This window comes from Triticum aestivum, chromosome 5D (assembly GCF_018294505.1).
Source record: "Triticum aestivum cultivar Chinese Spring chromosome 5D, IWGSC CS RefSeq v2.1, whole genome shotgun sequence".
Taxonomy (NCBI): domain Eukaryota; kingdom Viridiplantae; phylum Streptophyta; class Magnoliopsida; order Poales; family Poaceae; genus Triticum; species Triticum aestivum.
The window spans coordinates 564,408,487-564,418,881 of NC_057808.1; the positions used below are offsets into that span (position 1 = coordinate 564,408,487).

General features: G+C 46.2%; 1 long non-coding RNA gene and 1 pseudogene across 1 annotated transcript; both read left to right on the top strand.

Moving 5' to 3' along the window:
* Window positions 1–584: 584 nt before the first annotated feature.
* On the top strand, window positions 585–1,241 carry LOC123126265 (uncharacterized). Its single transcript, XR_006461624.1, has 2 exons — window positions 585–814; window positions 979–1,241. It is a non-coding gene; the product is annotated as an uncharacterized lncRNA (long non-coding RNA).
* Window positions 1,242–1,427: 186 nt separating this feature from the next.
* On the top strand, window positions 1,428–2,328 carry LOC123121249 (uncharacterized; annotated as a pseudogene).
* The last annotated feature ends 8,067 nt before the right edge of the window (window positions 2,329–10,395 follow it).

Consider the following 10,395-nt stretch of genomic DNA (forward strand, 5'->3'; position numbering starts at 1 on the left):
ATTACCAATCAAGACCAAGTACATAATGACCATGCTTATACAGGATTTGCCGATTGCTGGATCTCTAGGTCGGAGGAGGGAGACAGGCAAGTACGCCAACTATGCAAGAAGATAAGGCGATGGACATCGAGGGGAAGTGACTATAGGACCGGAATGGCAGTAGTGCAATGTATACACTACGATAGAATCATACTTTCGTTGAACCCCTCCACCGAAGGGCTTAAATTTAGGACCCTGATAAGTGTCACACATGTGGCACAAAGCAATTTCGCCCTGACCTTTTCTTGATGGCAACTTTAGTTACTAGAGGATGGCAACTTTTGTGAAGCATGGCAACTTTTTGTTTGGATTGCAAGTTTGAATTTTTTTGTTTTTTTTTATATAAAAGGGAAATTGCTATATGAGCGATGCTACCAATCCCTTAGGCTTTATAAATCCAATCCATGTACTGACATGCCTAATCGTGGCCCATCACTGGTTTTCAGTGGCCCAAAAGAAAACCCTAATTACTCAAAACGAAGCCCTAATACTGCTCTATAAATTGCCCCTACCCTCCGTGATTCCCTTCACAGCCGCCACACCGCCGCTCTTCCCCTACAATCTATCCCTCCCCCTCCTCCTCAACACAGCTGCAGCTCGACTCTGTCCCGGCTTGCTCCCTGTGGCGGCCGTTGAGACGAGATCTCCCCATACCACATAGCGGCAGCTCGGCTCCGTGCACGCGTATGGGGAGATCTCGCCTCAACAGCCGCTCCGTGTGAGCTTTACCTGTACGTATGACGATGCTTTTGGTCCTTTCCTGCATCGCTTGTTGGTAACGCGCTCTCCTCTACTAGTTGATCTTGCATGAGAGGTAGCCTTGTTCAGTCCAGCCGAGAGTTCACTGCTGGGATTAATGCTTTCAAACAATTTGGTCAGTGATGCAATTTCTTGGGCATTGACATCAATTTTTAATTGCATGCACGTCTTCATCGGCAGGTTCGGGCGCGCAAGTAGGCGGTGTTGAGATGATTCTGTCGCAGTTCACGTGAGTCCTACTAGCCGAGATCGTCATCGTGTGTGTTGGTGTTACTTGGTCCCTAGAGATATCAGGGCCATTGTTATTGTTTGCGTGAAGATAGGTCCAAAATTACTCCGTCATGCTGTGTGTACTGGGGCACGTTTTCCTGTAGTACCTCTTTCCGATCTGATGTAATCACTTTGTACTGTTGTTTCTAGGAGTTAGAGATCCCTTTGTGTTATATGTTTTCTCTATAGCTGAGAGAGTTTTGTAAGCATTTGAGGTTCGTGACAAAGATCAGCCTGCCATCATGCTTCTGTGAAGAAAGTGGCTTAGTACCACCTTGTTCCTTTACAGGCAATCCCATAAACTTACGTTTGCGAGTTAAAATTAATCAGAAAGCCGCCTTTTTTTGAAAAATAATGAGATGGTAAAGAGTGGCGTTTATATGCCCGGGAGAACAAACAAACTTCTCTTAACTCGAGAGATCTCGATTTTGGGATTTGTGTGGAATTTAATGGGAGGAAAAGACCCAATTTCGGAAGAGAGTTAATTCTCCAGACCAATTAGAATTAATAAATAGACAGGTAGGGTTGGCCAATTGTAGAATTAATTAATAAATGGGAGAGAGGAATTTGCATAAATTGATAACCTTTGATTAAATTGGTAATTTTATATGCCTAAATTCTAAAAAGTGCAGCTGCACATTTTAGAGGTCCTGAGCATACACCCTTCCAGGCCGTCCGATCGGGATGCTGATTGCCAGGTGTTCCACAGTCACAGCGGCAATGGGCCCCACCTAAACCCACGCTCCCCCATCCACAAGCCACGACATCTTCTTCTCCCAAATACACCGCTGCGCTGCTCCGTGGCGCCGGCTGTCTCCCCAGCCGACGTCGGGGGCCAAGGTGACGGATCTGGCAGGTTGCTCCCCCGCCCCAGATTTTCGCTCGCCGAATCCGTCAGCTCCCTGCCGCAGTCGCTGCCACGATGCTCGACTCCGGCGACCTCCTCCCGCGACAAGGCCGTGTCCGTGTTGGTCGCCTTCGCGTCCTCCGAAGGCGAGCGCGCACCCATCTCTTGAGGAAGGAGAGCGCACACCGCCCCCGCACTCCTCATTCAGGGTCGCTGGCCCCGACGCCGTCGCAGTGGGCCTCTTCCTCTCCAGCATCTCTCCGCCGGCCGCATCCGGGATGGCCTCGACCTCCTGCTGCTAGCTGCTGGTGCACCTCCTTCCTACTGCTATCTCCCGCTGCACCCCACAGCTGCCCCAGCTCCGATGTCTGAACTCTATTTGTGACCGTGTACAGGTGCTGGCTGTAGCTTGAACAGGAGCAGAAAAATTGCATCCAGGTAGCAGGTGGATGATGGTGCTGGTGCCTTTCTCTTGAATTGTTGCTGGTGATGGCTGCAATTTGAAGGAGTGTTTTTTTTCTTTCTCTCCTTCCAATTCTGCAATTGTGCCTCCCCTATGCGTGATGATTTTGTTTCTTACCACAAGGTACATCGTGGCTTGGGTTGATCTGCTATGATAGTTAGAGCATCTCCAGCTCTTGCCCCTCCCCCAGGACGCATAAAAATCGCCCCCTGGGGGCGAGCCGGCGATACAATCGGCGGTGGGGGCGGTTTTGCGCCCAGCCGTCGCCCCCAGGCATCGATATTGGCCCATTTTTCAGCCCCCTTTCGGCGAATAAAGGGCCCATATGGGTAAGAATAGTCACATATTCGGCGTGGTTCGCCGTGGCTCGGCGTTGAATTATGAACATAAATATTTTTTCATCACATAGTTCATCACAGAAAAATCAAATAGTTCAACAAAAAAGTACAACAACAAATAGTTCAATACAAATTATATAGTTCAACAAATAAAAACTCATATTTCATCACACGTCGCGCCCGGCGTCGCCCTTGAGCCTCCATAGGTGCTCCACCAGATCATGCTGCAGCTGATGAGGACCCTGCCTGTAGTATGGTTCAGTGTCAAACACTGGGTCTTCTTGCTCGCTCTCGATGATCATGTTGTGCAAGATGACACAGCAAGTCATGATCTCCCACATTTGATCTTTCGACCGGGTCTGAGCAGGATACCGGACAACAGCAAATCGAGATTGGAGCACACCAAATGCTCGCTCGACATCCTTCCGGCAAGCCTCCTGCACCTTGGCAAAGTGGGACTTCTTGCCTCCTGGCACAGCGTTTGAGATAGTCTTCACAAATGTAGAACATCTCGGATAGATGCCATCAGCTAGGTAGTACCCCTTGTTGTAATGCCGCCCATTGATCTCGAAGTTCACCGGAGGAGAATGACCTTCAACAAGCTTGGCAAAGACAGGAGAGCACTGCAGCACGTTGATGTCATTGTGAGTTCCTGGCATACCAAAGAAGGAGTGTCAAATCCAGAGGTCTTATGTGGCCACCGCCTCAAGTACCACACTGCAACCGCCTTTGGCGCCTTTGTACATCCCCTGCCAAGCAAATGGGAAATTCTTCCATTTCCAATGCATGCAGTCAATGCTTCCAAGCATCCCAGGAAATCCTCTTGCTGCATTCTGTGCTAGGATCCGAGTAGTGTCTTCCGCATTGGGTGTTCTCAAGTATTGCGTCCAAACACTGCCACCACTGCCCGACAGAACTTGTAGAAACACTCTATGCTGGTGGACTCGGCCATGCGCCCATAGTCGTCGAGTGAATCACCGGGAGCTCCGTATGCAAGCATCCTCATCGCTGTCGTGCACTTATGGATCGAGGTGAATCCAAGTTTGCCGGTGCAATCCATCTTGCACTTGAGTAGCTGTCGAACTCCCTGATGGAATTCACAATCCTGAGGAAGAGCTTTCGGCTCATCCTATAACGGCGCCGAAATGTTTTGTCGCCGTGAAGTGGAGCATCAGCGAAGTAGTCGGAGTAGAGCATGCAGTAGCCTTCGAGACGATCCCGGTTCTTTGCTTTCACCCGCCCCGGCGCCGAGCCACCTCGCCGTGACTTTTCATTGCTCGCCAGCAGCTGGGCGAGGACGGCGAGCACCATGAGATGCACTTCATCCTGGACGTCGGCCTCGGCATCCTCCTCCAGCAGCGCGGCGAGCGCATCCTCGTCATCCGAGTCCATCGCCGAGGCAGGCAAATTGCCGAACACCTTGCGCCCGGTGGGCGTGTACCCGCCGCTAAACTACCCCTCCACGGCCGGAAACGGCGGCCGGAAACGCCCAGCTGCTGTTGGAGGGGCTGCCGCGGCGAACCTCTGCTATTTTTCCGACGGGGATTGGCTATCTAGCGGTGAAGGGCGGCGGGCGGCGCCGGGATATAGCTAGTGGCGACCGAGGGCGCGGGGGGTGGGAGGCGAGTCGGGGAAGAAAATCTTGACTTTTCACCTGACGGTGTGGGCCAGCCGCGCTTTTCCCTTGCGCCGGAGCCCACGATCGCCCCCCAGTGGGCCGGGTTTAGCCTGCGACCGCCGGGCATAAAAAGGGCCGAACCGGCGCTTTTCGGCGTCCTGGGGGCGCGACTGGGGCTTTTTTTGGTGCCGACGCCGAAAAAGTGGCCTGGGGGGCCTGTTGGGGGCGCGGCAGGAGATGCTCTTAGTAGAGATGATAGTAGTGAATATAAACTCTCTTGAATGGGTAGTTCATAGTATAGTGGTAAAAAAGAGACTGCATTATGAAGTAATCTGTTGTTTCATTACCATTCCAATTCTTTTTTAGCCATTATGAAGAACATGTGTCATGTATGAGACCTTGATAGATAGTATTTGCTTATCTGTGTCCAAGTGATTACAACACATAATAAAGAAGAAAAAACAAGATTCATATTGAGCTATTGGACTCATTTCTTCTATTGGACTTGCTCAAACTTGCATCATTTTTTGACAGGTAGTTGCCTCGTTCTGCTATTGGACTTACTTAATGGGTTGACGGGCTGTTTGTTTCCACTATTTTATTTTCTTTGGCAAGCAAGCTAATGAGTTGGCTTCTGAATCTATGAAATTTGTCTACAAACCTAGTATGAGTTGCTACCTTTTAATCCCTTCTCTAAACAAAACCTGCTTTGCCTGGATATAGTATGCAATTTGCTTAGATTAGAGCACAACTTGCCTGCAACAACTAAAGCATTTCTCCAAGGGACACAACCCAACTTGATGTTCCGCACAATATAGGGTCCACATTTATTTGCCTGAAACTTGTAGGCAAATTGCCTACAAAGTACAAACAAAGTAGTAGTTGCTTCTGACTTTCACTATTTACTTTTCTTTGGCTAGCAAGCTAATGAGTTGGCTGCAGAATCTATGGAAATTGCCTACAAACCCAGTATGAGTTGCTACCTTTCAATCATTTTTTGTAAACAAAACATGGAGTTGCCTTGATATACTATGCAATTTGCCTAGATCAGAGCACAACTTGCCTTCCACCACTGATGCATTTGCCGAGGGGACACATCACAACTTAATGTTCCACACAATATAGCTGGAGAGAGAGCAAGGGACACGAGATGCAGAGCCATTCAATATTCTACGCCATTTTGTATGGTTGCTATTACTGCTACTGCAATTGCAATGACTGTCCTATCCTACCATATTGAATATTTGACTAGTACTTACTAAGCAAACCAATACCATTGCTCAAAATGCTACCCTAATCACCTAAGTTTCATAAACATGATTTCGTAGATATTCTTGCCTAAACAGATTGTTTGTCTTGTTTGCAGGGCCTCACTAAATTCTAAAATGATGTCAAAGCAACGTTTTTGAGGTTTTGTGCACACGCTCAAGCAAGAAGCTTCAACATCCACTTTCAGGTAAGCTTCGCACAAAGCTATCCAATTCTCCTATTTTAGCAAAACAAATAGGAGTTGCCTTAAACTTATGTGCATTTTGCCTACATCCGAGCAGGACTTGCTTTTTATTTTCCGTCTTTGTAAGCAAGAAGCTTTGCCAGTCACTTCCAGGTAAATTTCACACATCCCCGCTTTCCAACTAGTTTTTCTGCCTCCCCAGTAGCTGGCTGTTAGCATTTTTGTTCCAACAAATAAAGGGAGCTGCCTAAAACTTATATGCAGATTGCCTACATCACAGGAAGACTTGCTTTCTGCACCCCTTTTCTCGCGAGCAAAAAGTTTCACCAGCAACTTCCAGGTAAACTTCGCACAACCCCCAGAGCTTTTTCCAAGATGTACTTTATGCATCCCCAGTATAGGTGGTTGTTAGTGTTGGGGAACATAGTAATTTCAAAAAAAAATCCTACGCACACGCAAGATCATGGTGATGCATAGCAACGAGAGGGGAGAGTGTTGTCCATGTACCCTCGTAAACCGACAACGGAAGCGTTATCACAACGCGGTTGATGTAGTCGTACGTCTTCACGATCCGACCGATCAAGTACCGAACGCACGGCACCTCCGAGTTCTACACACGTTCAGCTCGATGACGTCCCTCGAACTCCGATCCAGCCGAGTGTTGAGGGAGAGTTTCGTCAGCACGACGGCGTGGTGACGATGATGATGTTCTACCGACGCAGGGCTTCGCCTAAGCTCCGCAATGATATTATCGAGGTGTAATTTGGTGGAGGGGGGCACCGCACACGGCTAAAAGATCTCAAGGATCAATTGTTGTGTCTCTGGGGTGCCCCCCTGCCCCCGTATATAAAGGAGCAAGGGAGGAGGAGGCCGGCCCTAGGAGGGGGCGCACCAAGTGTGGAGTCCTACTAGGACTCCCTAGTCCTAGTAGGATTCCACCTCCCATATGGAATAGGAAAAGAGGAAGGGAAAAAGAGAAGGAAGGAAGGGGGCGCCCCCCTCCCTAGTCCAATTCGGACCAGACCAAGGGGAGGGGTGCGGCCACCCTTGAGGCCCTTTTTCTTCTTTCCCGTATGGCCCAATAAGGCCCAATACGTATTCCCGTAACTCTCCGGTACTCCGAAAAATACCCGAATCACTCGGAACCTTTCCGAAGTCCGAATATAGTCGTCCAATATATCGATCTTTACGTCTCGACCATTTCGAGACTCCTCGTCATGTCCCCGATCTCATCTGGGACTCCGAACTCCTTCGGTACATCAACATACATAAACTCATAATAAAACTGTCATCGTAACTTTAAGCGTGCGGACCCTACGGGTTCGAGAACTATGTAGACATGACCGAGACACGTCTCCGGTCAATAACCAATAGCGGGACCTGGATGCCCATATTGGCTCCCACATATTCTACGAAGATCTTTATCGGTCAGACCGCATAGCAACATACGTTGTTCCCTTTGTCATCAGTATGTTACTTGCCCGAGATTCGATCGTCGGTATCTCGATACCTAGTTCAATCTCGTTACCGGCAAGTCTCTTTACTCGTTCCGTAACACATCATCCCGCAACTAACTTATTAGTCACAATGCTTGCAAGGCTTATAGTGATGTGCATTACCGAGTGGGCCCAGAGATACCTCTCCGACAATCGGAGTGACAAATCCTAATCTCGAAATACGCCAACCCAACAAGTACCTTTGGAGACACCTGTAGAGCACCTTTATAATCACCCATTTACGTTGTGACGTTTGGTAGCACACAAAGTGTTCCTCCGGTAAACGGGAGTTGCATAATCTCATAGTCAGAGGAACATGTATAAGTCATGAAGAAAGCAATAGCAACATACTAAACGATCGGGTGCTAAGCTAACGGAATGGGTCAAGTCAATCACGTCATTCTCCTAATGAGGTGATCTCGTTAATCAAATGACAACTTATGTCTATGGCTAGGAAACATAACCATCTTTGATTAACGAGCTAGTCAAGTAGAGGCATACTAGTGACACTCTGTTTGTCTATGTATTCACACATGTATTATGTTTCCGGTTAATACAATTCTAGCATGAATAATAAACATTTATCATGATATAAGGAAATAAATAATAACTTTATTATTGCCTCTAGGGCATATTTCCTTCAGTCTCCCACTTGCACTAGAGTCAATAATCTAGTTCACATCGCCATGTGATTTAACATGAATAGTTCACATCACCATGTGATTAACACCCATGGTTCACATCGTCATGTGACCATCACCCAATGGGTTTACTAGAGTCAGTAATCTAGTTCACATCGCTATGTGATTAACACCCAAAGAGTACTAAGGTGTGATCATGTTTTGCTTGTGAGATAATTTTAGTCAACGGGTCTGTCACATTCAGATCCGTAAGTATTTTGCAAATTTCTATGTCTACAATGCTCTGCATGGAGCTACTCTAGCTAATTGCTCCCACTTTCAATATGTATCTAGACCGAGACTTAGAGTCATCTAGATTAGTGTCAAAACTTGCATCGACGTAACCTTTTACGACGAGCCTTTTGTCACTTCCATAATCGAGAAACATATCCTTATTCCAGTAAGGATAATTTTGACCGCTGTCCAGTGATCTACTCCTAGATCACTATTGTACTCCCTTGCCAAAATCAGTGTAGGGTATACAATAGATCTGGTACACAGCATGGCATACTTTATAGAACCTATGGCCAAGGCATAGGGAATGACTTTCATTCTCTTTCTATCTTTTGCCGTGGTCGGGCTTTGAGTCTTTACTCAATTTCACACCTTGTAACACAGGCAAGAACTCTTTTCTTTGACTGTTCTATTTTGAACTACTTCAAAATCTTGTTAAGGTATGTACTCATTGAAAAACTTATCAAGCGTCTTCATCTATCTCTATAGATCTTGATGCTCAATATGTAAGCAGCTTCACCGAGGTCTATCTTTGAAAAACTCCTTTCAAACACTCCTTTATGCTTTGCAGAATAATTCTACATTATTTCCGATCAACAATATGTCATTCACATATACTTATCAGAAATGCTGTAGTGCTCCCACTCACTTTCTTGTAAATACAGGCTTCACCGCAAGTCTGTATACAACTATATGCTTTGATCAACTTATCAAAGCGTATATTCCAACTCCGAGATGCTTGCACCAGTCCATTGATGGATCGCTGGAGCTTGCATATTTTGTTAGCACCTTTAGGATTGACAAAACCTTCTTGTTGTATCATATACAACTCTTCTTTAATAAATCCATCAAGGAATGCAGTTTTGTTTATCCCTTTGCCAGATTTCATAAAATGCGGCAATTGCTAACATGATTCGGACAGACTTAAGCATAGATACGAGTGAGAAACTCTCATCGTAGTCAACATCTTGAACTTGTCGAAAACCTTTTTGCGACAATTCTAGCTTTGTAGATAGTGATACTACTATCAGCGTCCGTCTTCCTCTTGACAATCCATTTATTCTCAATTGCTTGCCGATCATTGGGCAAGTCAACCAAAGTCCACACTTTGTTCTCATACATGGATCTCATCTCAGATTTCATGGCCTCAAGCCATTTTGCGGAATCTGGGGTCACCATCGCTTCTTCATGGTTCGTAGGTTCGTCATGGTCTAGTAACATAACCTCCAGAACAGGATTACCGTACCACTCTGGGGCGGATCTTACTCTGGTTTACCTACAAGGTTTGGTAGTAACTTGATCTGAAGTTACATGATCATCATCATTAACTTCCTCACTAATTGGTGTAGAAGTCACAGGAACAGATTTCTGTGATCCAATAAGGGAGCAGGTACAGTTACCTCATCAAGTTCTACTTTCCTCCCACTCACATCTTTCGAGAGAAACTCCTTCTCTAGAAAGGATCCATACTTAGCAACGAATGTCTTGCCTTCGGATCTGTGATAGAAGGTGTACCCAACTGTCTCCTTTGGGTATCCTATGAAGACACATTTCTCCGATTTGGGTTTGAGCTTATCAGGATGAAATTTTTTCACATAAGCATCGCAACCCCAAAATTTAAAGAAACGACAACTTTGGTTTCTTGCCAAACCACAGTTCATAAGGCGTCGTCTCAACGGATTTTGATGGTGCCCTATTTAACGTGAATGTAGCTGTCTCTAATGCATAACCCAAAACGATAGTGGTAAATTGGTAAGAGACATCATAGATTGCACTATATCCAATAAAGTACGGTTATGACGTTCGGACACACCATTACACTGTGGTGTTCCAGGTGGCGTGAGTAGTGAAACTATTTCACATTGTTTTAACTGAAGGCCAAACTCGTAACTCAAATATTTTACCTCTGCGATCATATCGTAGAAACTTTTATTTTCTTGTTACGATGATTCTCCACTTCACTCTGAAATTCTTTGAACTTTTCAAATGTTTCAGACTTTGTGTTTCATCAAGTAGATATACCCATATCTGCTCAAATCATCTGTGAAGGTCAGAAAATAATGATACCTGCTACGAGCCTCAATATTCATCGGACCACATACATCTGTATGTATGATTTCCAACAAATCTGTTGCTCTCTCCATAGTTCCGGAGAACGGCGTTTTAGTCATCTTGCCCATGAGGCACGGTTCGCAAGC